The sequence below is a fragment of the Pinus tabuliformis genome, chromosome 3_2 (assembly GCF_031772625.1).
Source record: "Pinus tabuliformis cultivar Carrire ecotype Pingquan chromosome 3_2, CPIR1, whole genome shotgun sequence".
Classification (NCBI taxonomy): Eukaryota; Viridiplantae; Streptophyta; class Pinopsida; order Pinales; family Pinaceae; genus Pinus; species Pinus tabuliformis.
The window spans coordinates 1,115,322,607-1,115,342,396 of record NC_142302.1 but is presented as its reverse complement, the minus strand read 5'-3'; positions in this window follow the sequence as shown (position 1 = coordinate 1,115,342,396).

Here is a 19,790-nt window from a genome sequence, read left to right as displayed (position 1 = left end):
TAGATCTGTACGCAGGTTGGCTTCGGTAAAGGCGCGTGTATACGCGGGTTTCTCTCATTGAAGTAGCGTATATATTTTGGAGCTTGATTTTTGAGTCATAGTTGGGTCTGACTGTTATTGCAGAGTTCTGTAGTCTGCTCTGTGTTCTGGTAACTGGTGTTTGACAGGGTTTCAGTGGTTCAGTGATTGATGATGCTAGTATTGGATGTTTTGTGCTTCAATGATTTGTTGTGAAAGTTGAATGAATTGTGGTCTTCAGATTGTAACGTTGTGCTTCAGGAATATCCAGTCTGAAAATGTATGAAAGGTGGTACCTGAAAGAAAGAAGATTGTAGGCCAGCACCTACGTACTAGTATCTTGGCTAGTACAAGAGCAAAGGGGGTTGGAGCTCCCTTCCAAGGAAGTTTGGAGAACGAGAGAAGGTTGTAGCCTTCTGCAGGTTGTAGCCTACGTACTGGTATAAGGCTGCACCAGTACAAAAGGATTGTAAACTGAAGTTTCATATTAAAGATAGAGACGACTTGCAGCAGGTGGTTTTCACCCACATTGGGTTTCCACCTTATATCTTGGTGTTCATATGTGTGGTTCTGTGTGATCTGTTCTACTGCATCTGTTTACTCTTAATATGGTGAATAATGTCCTCATGCACTTAACTTAAGATAAACTGACTGAATTATAAGATTTCTAGTTATACGCTGTTTTCTTTATTCACAGTTGCGTGTACACGCTGGTTCACTTAACGAAAGTAGCGTATATGTTTCTGAGCATTGAAAAAGTTTTATAGTTCTGATAATACTGATTCACCCCCCCTCTCAGTATTATTTCCAACAATTGGTATCAGAGCAGGTCCTTCAGAGAAGCTTGATCGCTGTAAGGTAGATCGTTCACCATGAGCAACTACGAGAGAGAAGAATCAAATTTTGTCAGAAGTCTTCAAAGGGGTTCTGGAAGGTTCAGAGGTAAGCTACCTTTCAAATGCTTTGCTTGTGGAAGAGTAGGTCATTATGCTGCAAAATGTCCTTATAAGGATAAAGGAAAGGAACCTGCTAGATGGAACAAGAAACTAAGTGCAAATAAGAAAAGCTACTACACCCATGAAGATAGTGATGGTTTATCAAACAGTGATGAAGATGAACAAGGTAATAAATATAAGTTGTTAATGGCATTTGAAGATGATGATTATGAGGATGCTGTAGATGTGAATAACCTCTATGATGAAATTACTAGACTCAAGAGATGTATAGAAGAAAAGAGTGTGATCATTGATACTCTACAATTTCAAATTGATGAAAAAGAAAAACATCTTGAAAAACTAGAAGGTGAAATTGTTGGTCTCAGAAAAGAAATTGAGAAAACAAAAGCTATTAATCTTAAGTTTGTCAAAGGATCTGAAACCTTGGATGAGATTATCAATGTGCAGCGATCTCCTCTGATCAAGACAGGTCTTGGATATAATGGAGAAACATCTCAAGCCTCTACCTCTAAAAGTTATCTTGATGCAGCAAGGAGAAGCGAGCAAAGGCCAAATAAAAGTCATCAGGTGAATCAGGGACAGTTTATCTCAAGAACAAATAAAGACCATCAAGAAATTCAGGGACAAACAGCCTTAAGGACAAACAGAAGCTACAATCAGCCACAGGTAAAATCTTCCCAATTTGCTCCAAGAATGAATAGAAGCTATAATCGGTTGGATGATAGATCTGATTATCGCAGAAGTTTCTTTAATGGCCAATGCTTTTCTTGCCATAACTTCGGTCACAAAGCAGCTCAATGTGTTGCCTACAAAACAATCATGACTAGAGAAGCTCAAAAGCAAGGGAGAATGACTGGAACCATGAAAAGGACTTATAACAATTTTTCGGTTCTTGAAAATGAAGTTGAATGCTCTATTTGTAATAACTTTGGTCATGAAGACTCTGAATGCAGGAGCAGATTCCGGAAGACAACTCAGAAGGAACAAACCTCAAATGTTAGAACATGGAGAATAAAAGAATCACAACCAGAAAGATGTGGGATAGCCTTTTATGCAGAAGGTCAAGAAAGTCTATGGTACATTGACAGCGGATGTTCGAAGCATATGACAGGGGACAAAGAAAAGCTTGAGTCATATACCGCATTAGAAAAGGGGAAGAAAGTTTCTTTCGGGAACGATATCTCTGGAGCCATAAAAGGAAAAGGTGTTGCTCCGTTGAAAGAAGAGGTCAAAGCAGGAAATGTTTTATATGTTGATGGATTGAAGCATAATCTTCTCAGTGTCAGTCAGATGTGCGATCAAGGAACTGAGGTAATATTTAGATCAAATGGATGTTGTGTTCGTGATCTTGATACAGGTAAAACAGTGATCAAAGGAAGAAGGACTCCAAATAATCTATATATCTTTGAGGAAAGACAACAATGCTACTTAAGCAAGGATGATGAACATTGGCTATGGCATCGGAGGTTGGGGCATCTAAGCTTTTCACAAATAAGGAAAGCATGCAAATATCAGGCAGTTCGTGGTCTTCCAGATATCAAAATTCCAGACAATACCATATGCAAATCTTGTCAATTTGGAAAGCAAACCAGAACTAACTTTCCAGAAAAGGAAGGATCAGCTAGCATGCCTCTCGAGCTAGTCCATACAGATGTATGTGGTCCATTTAGGAAGAGGACACCTCGAGGAGAAGAATATCTGATATTATTCATTGATGATTTCTCCAGATTTGTTTGGTTAGGGCTCATGAAGCACAAAGATGAAGCATTCGAAAAATTCAAATCCTTCAAAGCCTTGGTTGAAAATGAATCAGGACACAAAATTAAGTGCCTCAGATCTGACAGAGGTGGGGAATTTACTTCAAACGAATTTTTCGATTTCTGTGAAGAACATGGGATAAGAAGAGAATTCTCTACAGCTAGAACTCCTCAGCAAAATGGGGTTGCGGAAAGAATGAACAGAACAATCCAACAAATGGCTCGTGCAATGCTTGATGAATCAGGTACTCCCGCAACCTTCTGGGGTGAAGCTGCACATGCTGCGGTTATTATTCTTAACAAAACAAATGTCCGAGTAAACAGCACTCAAACACCTCATGAGCTCTGGAGTGGTGAGACTCCTTCGGTGAAGCACTTCAAAATCTTTGGGAGCAAATGTTATATTAAAAATACTGATGAGCAACTTGGCAAACTTGAACCAAGAGCAGATGAGGGCATTCTTCTTGGTTACTCTCCACATAGCAAAGCATACAAGTGCTACAATAAAAGACTTGGCAGAATTGTTGACAGCATTGATGTAGTGGTTGACGAGAAGGGATATATTCCTAGGCAAGTTCATCATGAAGACATTGAAGAAGATGAAGGTTACCCCCAAAGGCGGAATGATGAAGAAGAAGAACCTCAAGAAGAAGAAGAACCTCAGGAAGAACCAGAGGAGCAGACAAGAATAGAAGAGAAGACTCCATCCAGATATGTTCAAAAGAATCATCCAGAATCTCAGATTGTGGGGCAAAAAGAAGCAGGAGTACAAACAAGAAGGACACTTGCAGAAGCTTCAAGCTATTTGGCATTACTCTCCTCCACTGAACCACAAAATGTTAAAGAGGCTTGCAAAGATGAATGTTGGGTCAAAGCAATGGATGAAGAACTTGAGCAGATCGAAAAGAACAACACTTGGGAATTAGTTCCTAGACCAAAAGATAAGAATGTAATAGGAACAAAATGGGTCTTCAAGAACAAATTAAATGAAAATGGAGAAGTAATTAGAAACAAGGCCAGACTTGTTTGTAAAGGGTATGCGCAGCAAGAAGGAATAGATTTTGAAGAGACCTTTGCTCCTGTGGCAAGACTTGAGGCCATCCGAATGTTCCTTGCTCTCTCAAGCTTTCAAAACTTCAAGGTATTTCAAATGGACGTGAAATCAGCCTTTCTGAATGGGGACCTAGAAGAAGAAGTATATATTGAACAGCCAGATGGTTTCATTCTTGGGAATGATCCAAACCTTGTATGCAGATTAAAAAAGGCTCTCTATGGACTCAAACAAGCTCCAAGGGCTTGGTACTATCGGTTGGACAAATATCTTCACCAACAAGGCTTTTCAAAAGGATCAGCAGACAGCAATCTCTATATAAAAGTTGAAAATAACAAATTGCTAATTCTTGTTGTTTATGTAGATGATATTATCTTTGGTAGCAATGAAGAGACTATGAGTCAAAACTTTGCCTCGGTTATGCAGAAAGAATTCGAAATGTCACTACTTGGAGAATTGACATATTTTCTTGGATTGCAAATTCAACAAAATGAAGGAGGTATCTTCTTGTCTCAAACCAAATACCTCAAGCAGATCTTGAAGAAGTATGGCATGGAAGAGTCAAAGCCAGTATGTACACCCATGGTTACAGGATGCAGCCTCAGTGCAAATGATGAATCAACAGCAGTTCACCAACCCACTTATAGATCCATGATTGGGAGTTTGCTCTATCTGACAGGTACCCGACCAGATATTACACATGCAGTAGGAATTGTTGGAAGATTTCAAGCCAACCCAAAGGAAACTCATCTTCAGGCAGTCAAAAGAATCTTCAAGTATCTTCAAGGGACCCAAAACTATGGCTTATGGTATCCTAGAAATACAGATCTCACTCTTCATGCTTACACAGATGCAGATTGGGCTGGAAGTGTGGATGATAGGAAAAGCACAAGTGGTGGTGCCTTCTTCATGGGTTCCAGATTAGTATCTTGGTTCAGCAAGAAACAGAGTTCGATTGCCTTATCTACAGCTGAAGCAGAATATGTGGCTGCGGCATCTTGTTGCACACAACTTCTTTGGATGATGCAGACCTTGCAGGACTTTCAAATCACTTGCACTCCACCAGTTTCTATCTTATGTGATAATACTAGTGCAATCAGCATTTCAAAGAATCCAGTCATGCACTCAAAGACCAAGCACATACCAATCAAGTACCATTTTCTCCGGGAACAAGTGCTTGAGCAGAAGGTCAAGTTGGAGTATGTTCCTTCTAAGGAACAAGTTGCGGATATTCTCACAAAACCACTGCCCAGGGAAACTTTTGAATATCTCAGACAAAAGCTGGGAGTAGTTGATGCTTCATCCTGCTGTTGAAGCTTGTCTGTTCTACAGAAAAGTTGGTATACGCAAGTTACGTAAGGTATATACGCGTATACACGCCGATTTATGCGGGGAAAGTCGCGTGTATGGAGTACGCTTGTTGCAGAGATTATATCCGCGTGCATACGCTGTTTTGAACAGGATAAATCATGTATATGGAGTTCTGAGCAGCAAGGGCAAACTCTGGTTTAAAAGATCTGAGATGGGTATGTCAGAATTCTTCAGACACAGTTTCAAGGGGTGCAGCTGGCACAGGTTCAGGGGGAGCAGCTTAAAAGTCTCATAAAGCATTGTTGGCATTTCGATGTTTTGTTTATTGGTTTCTCAGAAAGAAATCATGGTTTCTGATCTAAAAGATGTTTATCAGATGCTGCTGGTGACTTTCATAAGTCTTGGTCTAGATCTGTTGTCTCTATGTCATGCCTCTCTTTTATGATATTTCTTTTATGGTGTCAAGGTCATGTAACGGCCTATGTTGGTTTCCCCACTATGCCTGGGATGAATGCTGTAATATAATTGGTTGTTTCTGATATGTCCCCTCTTGGTAGGGAGTATGGATGTATGTATTGAGTCTTTTGGTGATAGGAAGGTCCCTTATGGTGTATAAGTCTTGGTTCTTGTTGAAGAACATCTTTTGCAGATCTGGGCTACTGTCAGGGGGAGCATGAGTCAGCACAGCCAAGCAGAGGTATCAGCATGTCCTCAGGGGGAGCACAGCCCTTTGCCCTTGATGTCAAAGGGGGAGAGTGACTTGGTGTGGTGGTTGCCATCAAGTCCAAAGGGGGAGATTGTTGGCATTATGATTCAAGTGTTGTCCTTGATGGCAACTCACTCAGAGGTTGGTACAGGTGCTCAGAGATTGGTACAGGTGATGGTAACTTAATCAGAAGACAGATCCTAGTACAGCTTGCCAAGGAAGTTCATACACGCAGGTTTGTTAAGCCCAAGTCGCGTGTACACGCAGGTTGGCTTCAGCAAAAGCGCGTGTATGTGGAAAAGTACCTTTGGTCCATGGCGGTTAGTCCTTGGAAGTTGTGCCTATGGTTTCGGACCATTGTGTCTCGACGGGCGTGTCGATCCCTAGTTTTGAAGTTGATGGTATTGTGTTTCTATGGTTTTGGCTCTTGGTATTGAGCAAGGCCTAAGGCTATATAAGGAGAAGAAGATCATTAGGCAACATCATCTTTTGGACAAGGCTTGAACATCTGAAGAAGAAAGAGATCTGGTATGCAGGTTCTGGGTTGCTTGATCTAAGCTAAGGAGAGATCACTTTGGTTGATGAAAGACTAGATCCAAAGGATAGATCGGGATCTAATGATTTGAAATGCACTATTATGATATGGTTGATTATGCGTATTTCTAGATCTGCATACTGACGCAGTGTTATGTTCTAGGTCTAACTGATGTCTGGTACAGCTGCAAGTTGATAGAATTTATTTTTAGATCTGTACGCAGGTTGGCTTCGGTAAAGGCGCGTGTATACGCGAGTTTCTCTCATTGAAGTAGCGTATATATTTTGGAGCTTGATTTTTGAGTCACAGTTGGGTCTGACTGTTATTGCAGAGTTCTGTAGTCTGCTCTGTGTTCTGGTAACTGGTGTTTGACAGGGTTTCAGTGGTTCAGTGATTGATGATGCTAGTATTGGATGTTTTGTGCTTCAATGATTTGTTGTGAAAGTTGAATGAATTGTGGTCTTCAGATTGTAACGTTGTGCTTCAGGAATATCCAGTCTGAAAATGTATGAAAGGTGGTACCTGAAAGAAAGAAGATTGTAGGCCAGCACCTACGTACTAGTATCTTGGCTAGTACAAGAGCAAAGGGGATTGGAGCTCCCTTCCAAGGAAGTTTGGAGAACGAGAGAAGGTTGTAGCCTTCTGCAGGTTGTAGCCTGCGTACTCATATAAGGCTGCACCAGTACAAAAGGATTGTAAACTGAAGTTTCATATTAAAGATAGAGACGACTTGCAGCAGGTGGTTTTCACCCACATTGGGTTTCCACCTTATATCTTGGTGTTCATATGTGTGGTTCTGTATGATCTGTTCTACTGCATCTGTTTACTCTTAATATGGTGAATAATGTCCTCATGCACTTAACTGAAGATAAACTGACTGAATTATAAGATTTCTAGTTATACGTTGTTTTCTTTATTCACAGTTGCGTGTACACGCTGGTTCACTTAACGAAAGTAGCGTATATGTTTCTGAGCATTGAAAAAGTTTTATAGTTCTGATAATATTGATTCACCCCCCCTCTCAGTATTATTTCCAACATGAAAGACCTGAACTAGATGAAGGGGGCCTCCACGAGACAACCAACAATCTTTAATCAATGCAACATGGAAAGTATGAACCAAAGTGTATTAATCACAAACAGTTTTGACAAGATGTTCTTCAAAATTTACATACAATGGCGTGCACCAAAACACAGACCGGTCATTGTTCTTACAACATTTCTTCAAATAACAACATAAGAGTTTTAAGCCTACGCATCTTCATTACTATCCCTATTAAACCAAACTATATCTCTTAATCATCGATTTGCTATTTGGAGAAGCAAATTGATAATATTTCGTGGAATTCGGACTATGTTCCAGCATATGATCTTGTAGTTGACTTTCAGGTTGACTGTATTACATTACGATTTTCTTGAAGGATGGCTCGAGATAATAGGAAAGAACCCATCAGGGATCATTCCTCATCTATCCATATCTACTTTTGCTTTGCTGGTGCACTCAAACCCTGTCAACAATGGAGGTAGTTGCAGATCTGTGGATTAGCTGTAGAATCAAGTCAATTCCGTAGTTGAATGAAAACTTTAATAAAATAATAAGGTATATAGATAAAATATGAAAAAGAGGACATGTAAGTGATTACCTTAACAAAACCTTATGTTTATTTCATTTATTTAGGTGATAGGAATAGGAAAAATGAAGAAGTATAGGAAAAAAGGGTGTCAAGGTAAAGAATTCCTTGGACTCTACACATACAGAAGATGTTGTATTGTTGGTATCATTCCGACTACTTTCACGATCTGATGGGTGATGGGACGGATGGAGTGAATGTGTTGATACAAAATTTATTGTTCGTTCCTGGAAGGTGAGGAGTAACCAACTTCAGATTTGCACATAGGTGAGAGGGAGTGTGAGTTACTGTCTTGACCAGATGATTGATGAGTGTGGGTGAGAGGAATTTCAGTAATAAACAACTCGCAGCCCTCCTTCTAGTGCCAGAAAAGTTGACGATGTTGAGCCCGCCAACATTTAGGGAATCCCCCTGATATGAAGTCCCAACAAGACCTCACACCGTTTGGTGTATGAGTCCCATCCGATATGATGGCCCAGTTTCCATTATCTTAAATGTTTGCCTTAGCTCTTTCTGATTAGCACAAGAGATTGGTCTGCTTTATCTTCGAGGTTCGCGTGCCCCGTGAATGATAGTGTTACTTGTGTCAAGGTTATTTCACAACAGAGGGAGAAGATGGAAGTGAGTCTCTAGTCAATGGGGAAAGAGTCCCAACTCTATCAAAGACACACAACACCATAGGACATGCACAACTTCCAGATGAGCAGTCCACACGAATGCGACAGTCACAACACACACAGGAAGATAGCATGTAAAACACCCATGGTAGAAGCCTGTGTGAGTGCGACAACCATTATAACAAGTTTATGTGAAAGGTTTTGTCTGATGTCCGGGGAGGTATACAACAAGGGTTGGACCGCGTTAACAACTTATACAACACATTTTCATAATTATATTTATTAGATAAATGAATGAGTTCACTTGTTTAACATTGGTTAAAGAAGCATGTATTACAAGTGTTCGAGATCAATCTTACAAATAGTTACAACACATGTGTGAAAATGTGTTTTCCTATGATCATGCTTCTAAATTAAGCAAACATTCCAAGAAACATCGATACACCATACATCACTAACCCTGTGAAAGGGGCATTGGAGCCACTGCTCGCTCCTCAAAGAAAAGACTACAGAATCTCAAGGCTACTTGGGAGAAGCCAAGGTGAAAATTTCCTTTGCATGTACAAATGAGGGGGTACTTATAGCCAGGGGTGAAACTGGCCATTTTGACTGTTCGATTTCCTTCATGACTGTTTGACTTATTTGACTTATTTGACTCTTCAGCTTTACATGAATCTTTAGATTACAAGTGGGTCTATTGGACTTCCACATTACATTACATTGATTTTCAAAAATATGGCCCACAGTAGTGATGTCACCAACATGACTCATGACATGACTCAAAATGACAATGTTGGTATGTTCATGTTGCTACTGGTGTGCATGTCAAGATGCAGTGCTGCTGAGTGATGGATGTCCTCCTGGTGTATCTCAGGTCCACCTCTGCATGGCGAGGTGTGCGAAGTCTTCGATGGTCATTGGGGTTCACTTGATGTTGCATGTTCACATTGCTCCTTGCTTGTACTTTGGCATGCTTTACATGTTCATTCGTTCGCAAAAATTTCTCCTCGCATGTCGGTCCATTCGTGAACACATCTCCTCTCATGCATCGTTCATTCATCCATTTGTGAACACATCCTCTTGCATGTAATCTCCTTGTTCACCCCATCTGTCATCGCGTTATTTCTATTCATGTAAATGTATCTACAGTCACTCATGACGAGATGAGATCAAACACATAAAGCTCCTAGTCTACCATGATGCATGGTCATTCGATTTCAGATGCAGGTGACCAAGAGAGAGGACAAATATGTGAAACTACGCAAGGAAAGTTTCAAGCTAGGTTGCGAGCTCTGGGCACTACTGGTGTAAATTGCGCATAAGTCACTAGGAGACTGAGATAGGAAAACCGGCTCAGTAGTGACTATCTGTGGGATCTGGCTCGACTGAAGGGTAGATTTACGCAATTTCTAGACGAAGGAAGTGTGGGTAGCTTAGGGTCTTGGAAAAAAAAACTAAGAAATTCCTAGAGGGAGCTAGCCATAGGCTACGAGGTTGCTTGGTAGCAAAAGCTGCGTAATTCCTAGAGGGAGCAGGCAGTGGGTTGCGGGGTTGTTGGAGACAAAAACTATGCAATTATTGGGAGGCTGACCTGTTGAAAAGATCTACGCAGTTTCTGAGCTGAGTGGGATGTTGGCTACTGAGGGGTTTGCTCAAAACTCTGCGCAGTTTTCTAGGTGAGCCACCGATCGATTGTCCGGCTGGAAAAACTGCACAATTCCTGGAGGGAGATAGGAACGGACACTGGCAGTCTGTCTAGCGTGTCTGCACAATTTCCTCAGTCAGCGGAGCAGGCAAGGTTTGTAGCTTCAGTGCAATTTTTAAGGGGAGTGAGTCATGGGGTCACTGCCCAGTCAAACTCTCTGATTTACTCGCAGGAGGGCTAGTTGATTGGCTTGCAGGCAGCGTAGATTGAAATTTCTTGTTGGACACTTCTACATTGTTCTAGGTGACATTAGATTGAGTCGATTGCAAGGTGGAGGTTCGACTATTAGAGGGTGATCCAGTCATCAGAACTTCAACAAAATGACTAAGTGTTTGAGTGAGTGAATTTGTGTATACACGACCTAGTGAACACACACTCAACATAACTTAACGACAAGATGCCTCAAACCATCAAGATAACATATTCTCAAAATGACTGACTGACGGCGCGAGCGACAAGCACGACACTTGTGATAGATCATTGAATGACCGGGAAGATGCTTGCGTGACAGTGCATATAACTTCGTATGTGAGTGCAGCAGATGTTCACATAGCGAATACAACATGTACACACGAAGTGAGGACCTTGTACATGACCAGAACATGGCTACAAGCATGGAATTGAGACCAACATGAAAATTTTTTCCGTTGAATGGTCAAGCAAGGGGGGTGAAAAGATTCACACGAGCCCATGGGGTGAGCCTAAATGCTTGCAAACATTAAGTAAAAATCCAAGGGAGGCTCTGAAATTCGATGCAGGACAATATTTTGGAGGGTTTTGCAGCAGCCACAACAAGAGGTTTTCAAAGGCTAGGTGAAAGAGCCAACAAATTTTTGTTAGACACCCACCAAAACCTACAAGAAAAAGTCTCTTAGGAGGGATTATCAGTACTTGATAGCCCTATGTTGTAGGATCTATGGTTAGCAGAGTACTGAGAAATTCCCCGAAGGGTGGGAATTCTTACTGAACCAAGTTGTGAATGAAGGAAAACAATTCAACTGGTTATATTTATTGGCTCAATAGCTGAAGATCCATGTAGCTATTACCCAAAATCCTCCCAAGGGAAAGAAAGCCATATTTTACATGTCTTTCTACCTGCTGGATGCAATTTGTGCTCACAATTCATTCCCTAATATGAATTGTACGTGAACACCAAGAGAGTTTGTCAAGCACATTTACCTCAAGTTTCTTTCAAAGTGAAGCCATAAAGGAGTAATGGAAAGGTTTTGCTCATCACTCCATTATGCAAGGTGATCTTTGAGGAAGATCCACCTTGCATGTCACGTGGGGCAATGGAAGCAGCGTCTGAGATAGAAGATTGGTTTACCTCACCAAATGGAACTTTCCTCAAAGTGTTTGGTAGATAGAACTATTTGCATATTCTACCGAGGTATTCCACAGATAACTTAATCATGCAAGAAGTTGCTTACCATCTTTCCATGGGGTTATCAAAATTTTTGCATAGGAAGAAGAAAGAAACTTGGTCCACTCTTCCTATGCAGATTGAATTGTATGAAATTAAGAATCTGGAAGTTGCAGACAGTGAAAAAAAGGAGATAGAAAAATTTTCATTTGGTCACTTTGAATTCAACATGTATGATCCTAGAAATGCTTGCAAAGAACACTATGCAAGTCTTCATTTTCAATGGCTAAGCGATACCTTTCGTAGACCTGAGGAGGAAGCATGGAAAAATTGTTATAATGCCTCCAAGTCCAACGAACCAATCAACATCCCTAGAACATCACAGGTTACTCCACAGAAATAAGTCACTCCAGAGGAAATACCAATGGAAAGGCATAACCCAGTATGTGGAAAGGGAAAGAGGAGAGTTGTGCATCGTCTAGTAGAAGAGCAGAGCTACAAGATGAAAGCATATCTAATCATCTTGAAAGAAACCATAGTAGTAGAGAAGAGGAGGAAGTAAAGGAAGCGGGAGGAAGATATGAAGCTAAGGAAATAACAATAGAAGAGGATATTGGGAGAAGAAAGGCGAGGAATGTTGGAAATAATACTGAGGGGGGGGGGGGGTGAATCAGTATTATCAGATCAGTAAAATCTTTTTCATTTTATGCTCAAAAACATATACGCGACTTCAATTAAGTGAACCAGCGTGTACACGCGACTATGTCTAATGAAACTAGCGTATACCCAGAGATCTTATAATTCAGTTAGCTTAATATTCAGTAAATGCATCAGAACATTATTAAGCATATTAACAGTGATTAGGTGCAGTATAACAGAACAGAACATCACACAAGAGCCACACACATGAACACCATGATATAAGGTGGAAACCCAATGTGGGTCAAAACCACCTGCTGCAATTCGTCTCTTTCTTCTTTAATGAGAAACTTCTTTTATAATGTACTGGTGCAGTCCTTTACCAGTACGCAGGCTACAACCTGCAGAGGGCTACAACCCTCTCTCGTTTTCCAACTACTTCTGGAAGGGAGCTACAACCCCCTCAGCTCTTGTACTAGCCAATCCATTTACTAGTACGTAGGTGCTGACCCTACAACCTTCTTTCCTTCAGGGACCACGTTTCATCAATTTTCAGACTGGATCCAAGAGTACAAAACAAACATTACTGCAATACAATCATCAACTTAAACTTGCATCATAATTCATTAAACAACCCAATATTGAATCACTGAAACCCTATCATCAAGAACACAGAACCCAAACCAGAGCCCAGAACTCTGCAACAACCACCAGAATCAGCAGCAACCTGAAATATCAAATCTTATTATGCATACGCTACTTCACTGTACCAAAACTGCGTGTATACACGCTTTCACCAAAGGCAACCCGCGTGCAGATCTAGAAATAGATTCTTATGCCTTCGCTGTCAGATCCGACCCTTGCCAAGCGTCCCGAACAAATAACCAACAATACCAGATTCTCTCACTTCGTCAGACACACAATACCTCTAACTTTTCCTAATGATCTTCTCCTTATATAGCCTTAGGCCCTTCACAATACCACGGGCCAAAACCATAGCAACACAATACCATCAACCTCGAAACTAAGAATCAACACGTCCGTCGAGACACCATGGTCCAAAACCATAGGCACAACTTCCAAGGAATAACCGCCACGGACCAAAGATAAGTTTTCCACATACACACTCTTTTACTGAAGCCAACCTGCGTGTACACGCGACTTAATATGTAGTGAACCTGCGTATACGCGACTTGGTATATAGTGAACCTGCTTGTATACGCGACTTGGGCTTAACGAACCTGCGTGTATGAACTTTCTTGGCATGTTGTACTAAGATCTGTCCTCTGATTAAGTTGCCATCACCTGTACCAACCTCTGAGCACTTGTACCAACCTCTGAGTGAGTTGCCATCAAGGACAACACTTGAATCATAATGCCAACAATCTCCCCCTTTGGACTTGATGGCAACCACCACACCAAGTCACTCTCCCCCTTTGACATCAAGGGCAAAGGGCGGACCAAGATATTCTCTTCTTTGGTATACCTTCTACTGTCCATACTGTTGTCCATACTCCCCTTGAGTCCATGCTGAAGTTTCTGATTTGGCTCCCCTTTTGTATATGCCAAGTTGTATCAACCCATCCATGCTCCCCCTGAGCAGATGCATGTTCTAAGACCAGCCATTCAGATCTGTACCATAAGCATCAGTCTGCAATACTATTCCTTTGATCAAACAACAAGATGTATCTTTTAATTTCATCAACAACTTCTACATAATGCCAACAATGAATTATTTGAAGTATATGCTCCCCCTGAGTGTGAGCCAACCATTTCCTGAGTCTGTTCTGCTCCCCCTGAGCCTGAGCCAACCATGACTGAACCTGGATCTGTTCTACTGCCCTTTCTTCATATACGCGACTTTGCAGCCTGTAACTCGCGTATATACATGACTTGTCTTCATTATATCAGCGCATGCAAGATGGAATACTGAATTCCATCACTTTCAGATTCCCCTGTGTCTGTAATGTCAGTTGTCTGAATTATCCCATACCTTTCTGTCTCTGTCTTCTTCAGTTCCTGAAACTGTGATGATGTATGGTTCTCTTGTTTTGAATTTTGAACTCTGCTCCTGCATTCCTTTGCTTTATTCCCATAGTTGTTGCATGTATAACACCTTACATTTTTCATGTTCCTTCTATCACAATCAATTGCTTTGTGTCCATATGCATTGCAGGCAAAGCAATATCCTCTAAAATACCTGGGATGAGATGATCTTTCTAGAACCATTCTACTTCTACATCTGGCTGCAACATGTCCAAGATTATGACATACATAACATTCAACATTATTCAGTGGAGGAAATAATCGTCTATCAAGTCCATAGTTAGGAGTAAAGGATCTTCCTTGAGGAATTTCTTTCCTTGGTTTTTCCTTGTTGAGCATTTCAGATTTCTCATTAGAGTTTCTTGCCTCACCTTGTGAACTAGATTCACCTTCAACATATTCATGAAAACCAAGACCAGTTTTGATAGCGAGAGACCTTTGGCTATTAAGAATATCATCCAAAACTTTAGTACTATCTTGAAATCGTAAAAGCTTATCCTTTTCTTCTAGTTTACCTTTCAAGATATTTACCTCAACTTGATGTTGTTCTTCCTTTATCAGATACTGATTCCTTAGGTCTTCTTCAGCTTTTCTTCCTTCTTCCACTTGTCGCTTTAGTTTGATCACTTCATGTTCTTGATCTTCAAGATCTTCTTTTAGAGAGAGGATCTTTGATTCAAGCCTTTGAATAGTTATGCTCTGATCCTTTACTACATCCTGCAATTGCTCCCTTACCCTGGTTACTGTCTCCAATTGTTCATTTAATTTGGTAACTTCTTCAGCTTCTGCATTCTTCTTTTCATGTGCCATGAGACTTTTAATATCTTTGCTATTATTGGATGAAGCATTCTTCTTTTCACGTGCCATGAGACTTCTAATATCTTCACTATCATTGAATGAACTTGTAATATGGGTATAATAGCTTCCACCATCTTCTTCAAATATCTTTCCTTTGTTATGAGGGCATCTAGCAGCATAGTGACCAACTCTACCACATAGAAAACATTTGAAAGGTAGCTTACCTTTGAACCGTCCAGTTCCCCGTTCAAGATTCTTGACAAAATTTACCTCATCTTCTTCCTCTGACACTTCGAATGCGGCTTCTGGTGGTACCTCTTGTCGCATTTCAAAAGCAGTTAAGATCCCGTGAAGCTGTGACATGGTGATTTTCTGCACATTCTCCTTTTCTTCTATGGCAGATACTTTAGAGTCAAATTTAGCAGATAGAGATCTCAAAACCTTTTCAACTAAGACAACTTCCTCAAATTCTTCACCCAGATTTCTCATACAATTTACAATCTCATCCATACGCAGGAAATAATTAGCTACGCTTTCATTATTATGCATCTTAAGAGTTTCATACCGGATTCTGAGAGTTTGAAGCTTTGCTCTTTTTACCTGATCATCTCCTTCGTAGCTTGTGACGATTTTGTCCCATATTTCCTTAGCTGATTTGAAATGCATGATCTTCATAAATTCTGATTGTGTCAAACTGCTCAATAGGACAGTAACAGCTTTGGCATTGAGCTCATATTGCTTTTTCTCTGCTGGATCTGTAGGAGTTGCTGATGGGAATTTGTATCCTCCTTCTACGATTCCCCAAATTTCTACTCGAAGTGATTGTAGATATGCAGTGGTTCTTATCTTCCAGTGAGTAAAATTGTTCCCGTCAAACACTGGTGGCCTGATGTGTGCCTCTCTATCTGGATTAGCCATTCTGATGGATCTTTTCCTTCAAGCGATCAAGCTTCCTCTGAAGGACCGGCTCCGATGCCAATTGTTGGAAATAATACTGAGAGGGGGGGTGAATCAATATTATCATATCAGTAAAATCTTTTTCATTTTATGCTCAGAAACATATACGCGACTTCAATTAAGTGAACCAGCGTGTACACGCGACTGTGTCTAATGAAACTAGCGTATACCCAGAGATCTTATAATTCAGTTAGCTTAATATTCAGTAAATGCATCAGAACATTATTAAGCATATTAACAGTAATCAGGTGCAGTATAACAAAACAGAACATCACAAAAGAGGCACACACATGAACACCATGATATAAGGTGGAAACCCAATGTGGGTGAAAACCACCTGCTGCAATTCGTCTCTTTCTTCTTTAATGAGAAACTTCTTTTATAATGTACTGGTGCAGTCCTTTACCAGTACGCAGGCTACAACCTGCAGAGGGCTACAACCCTCTCTCGTTTTCCAACTACTTCTGGAAGGGAGCTACAACCCCCTCAGCTCTTGTACTAGCCGATCCATTTACTAGTACGTAGGTGCTGACCCTACAACCTTCTTTCCTTCAGGGACCGCGTTTCATCAATTTTCGGACTGGATCCAAGAGTACAAAACAAACATTACTGCAATACAATCATCAACTTAAACTTGCATCATAATTCATTAAACAACCCAATACTGAATCACTGAAACCCTGTCATCAAGAACACAGAACCCAAACCAGAGCCCAGAACTCTGCAACAACCACCAGAATCAGCAGCAACCTGAAATATCAAATCTTATTATGCATACGCTACTTCACTGTACCAAAACCGCGTGTATACGCGCTTTCACCAAAGGCAACCCGCGTGCAGATCTAGAAATAGATTCTTATGCCTTCGCTGTCAGATCCGACCCTTGCCAAGCGTCCTAAACAAATAACCAGCAATACCAGATTCTCTCACTTCGTCAGACACACAATACCTCTAACTTTGCCTAATGATCTTCTCCTTATATAGCCTTAGGCCCTTCACAATACCACGGGCCAAAACCATAGCAACACAATACCATCAACCTCGAAACTAAGGATCAACACGTCCGTCGAGACACCATGGTCCAAAACCATAGGCACAACTTCCAAGGAATAATCGCCACGGACCAAAGATAAGTTTTCCACATACATGCTCTTTTACTGAAGCCAACCTGCGTGTACACGCGACTTAATATGTAGTGAACCTGCATATACGCGACTTGGTATATAGTGAACCTGCTTGTATACGCGACTTGGGCTTAACGAACCTGCGTGTATGAACTTTCTTGGCATGCTGTACTAAGATCTGTCCTCTGATTAAGTTGCCATCACCTGTACCAACCTCTGAGCACCTGTACCAACCTCTGAGTGAGTTGCCATCAAGGACAACACTTGAATCATAATGCCAACAAGGAAAAGAAGAAGAAAGGAAAAGAATGGAAGAAGAAGAAGCAACATAGAAACAAGCTAGGGAACAAGAGCAAAAATACTACCAGAAAAGGAGAGTGAACAGTTGTAAGATAAGAAGCTCGCTCAATAAATTGAGGACTTAATCATGATTCAATACATGAAGGTGGAACCGAAGCAGTTAAACCAATATGTTGACCTGATTTCAAGCACTCAGCACGTCACCATTCAGTCTCCTCCTCCTCCGAAAGCAGAGGAAGCTCCAAGCGAGGAAGAGGAAATTGTTCCTCTTGATGAGGGTTGGGTTATGGACACGTACAATCTGACTTACACTAAGCTTTAGAATAAGATTGTACAAGCAAGGAAGAAACATTTTTCAGACGATATCGCATATCCTATATTCATCAAAGAAAGGGTGACTATGATAGACACCAAAAGGAATCTGAATGCCATTTTCGCAGCCAACTTGGCCTTTGCAAGTGTTATAAAGTCAAACATGGAGTATCTAATGGCTCATAACAAATAGTTGACAAAGAACTTACACACTGTGAGGCAAGAAGTTGAGTAGTTATGAGCAGAGGTTCAAAACTTAATTCCCAAGCAACTTTATCCACAAGAACTTAAGGTAACCATACTTGGTGAAGGATCGACATTGGGAGAAACTATGCAGAGCTTGTATGAAGAGCTTGTCACTATGCATAAAGGAATTGCTTGCTTGCACTAATGCATCAGAAGTGTAAGGATAATGGTAAATCTCTCAAGGATGTCCATACAACCATCATTGTCATGCATGAGTGGTCAATGTAATACAAAGGGGCACTGTCTGAGTTGGTGAATAAAATAAGACAATAGGTAGAGTTGGAGAAAGAAAAAGTGCAGATGATCATTCAGAGCAACAAAAAATTGGCCACTTTCACGGCAATATTCAAGCCTCATATGCACGATTGTACAACAATGTGTATTTCATGGTGAAATTGCACAAGATCTCATCAGTTGGCTCACTCACTAAAGCCAAACATAGGAATCAATTCAGGCAAGAGGTCGAAGAATACTTGGACCGGTTTAGACAGATTGCTACCAAGGAAGATCTTAAACTGAATAGGCAGAACATGCATAAGTACATTGATGGTCATGTCTAGATCAATACTATGTTGCTCCTTCTCAAGAAGTAAACTCATACCAGTTCTAAATCAGTGTACTTAGATGCCATGGAGGCTAGAGTCCACTTTCAACCCAATCCCATCACACAGTTTGGGAATTCATCGTGCAATACAAATCTTAGCACCGGGATGTGACCGATAACCTACAAGTCAAAGTTGTTGAGCTGGAGTATCCCCAAACTCAAGCTTAACTTATTTGTCTTATTAGGTTTTCTAGTTGGATCTACCCAATTTTTTCCTATATGGGTATGAGTATATTGTAATATTCTTTTGTAATTAATTTGTAAGTGGAATTCCAAGTGTCAATTATGGAATGTGAAGAGTCATGATGTAATGAAGTTGAAGAGTCATTTTGTAAACAAGTTTAAGAGTCATGAGAGAAGTCAAAGAGTCACAAAAGGGAGATGAATAATCACCCCTTTTGTTATAAATGTGTTCTCATAACTCTTGTAAAGGGCTTTAGGGAGCCAAGCTTTTGGCTAGGATTTTTGCTTAGGATCAGGAGCTTGGGCATTTTGTTGAGATTCTTGGCTTATCTGTAGCATAGAGGGAGTATCTTTCTTTGGAGGAGCATGTGTATACTTCACGTACCACTATTGGGACTAGTAGTCGTCAATGGTATATGTATTCTTGTAACTTTCACCTTAATAGAAGCTCAAAGTTGACAAGTTTTCATGCATCTGTTGTGAATATAGTAGGACTATTCTTGTTATGTTTGTAATATATGTTATTTCACTTACACTAATGCTTATGAACTATTTTGTTTGCATTAGTATGAATATTATTGAATGTATGTTGTCATTTATTTCCATCATGGTTAACTTGTGAACTATTTTTCATTCTAACTCGTGATGTCTTTATGCTCATGTGTTTCTTTAAGTTGCGTGCTATTATAAGATTCTAAGGGGCTCACTCATTTTCCCCTTTTTGTGTTACAACCTTTCATACATCACACTTGACCCTCCTCAAATCCATACACTTGTTCACAAGAGTCACGATTACACCACTCTATTCATTATTGTGGTCAAGTCACATCATTAGAAACCATTGCTTTGATAATCGGGTCGTATTCTGGATGGGGCTCCTACTCCAAAAGGTTTGAGGTATAATTAGTACTTCATATCGGGGAGAGCCCCTG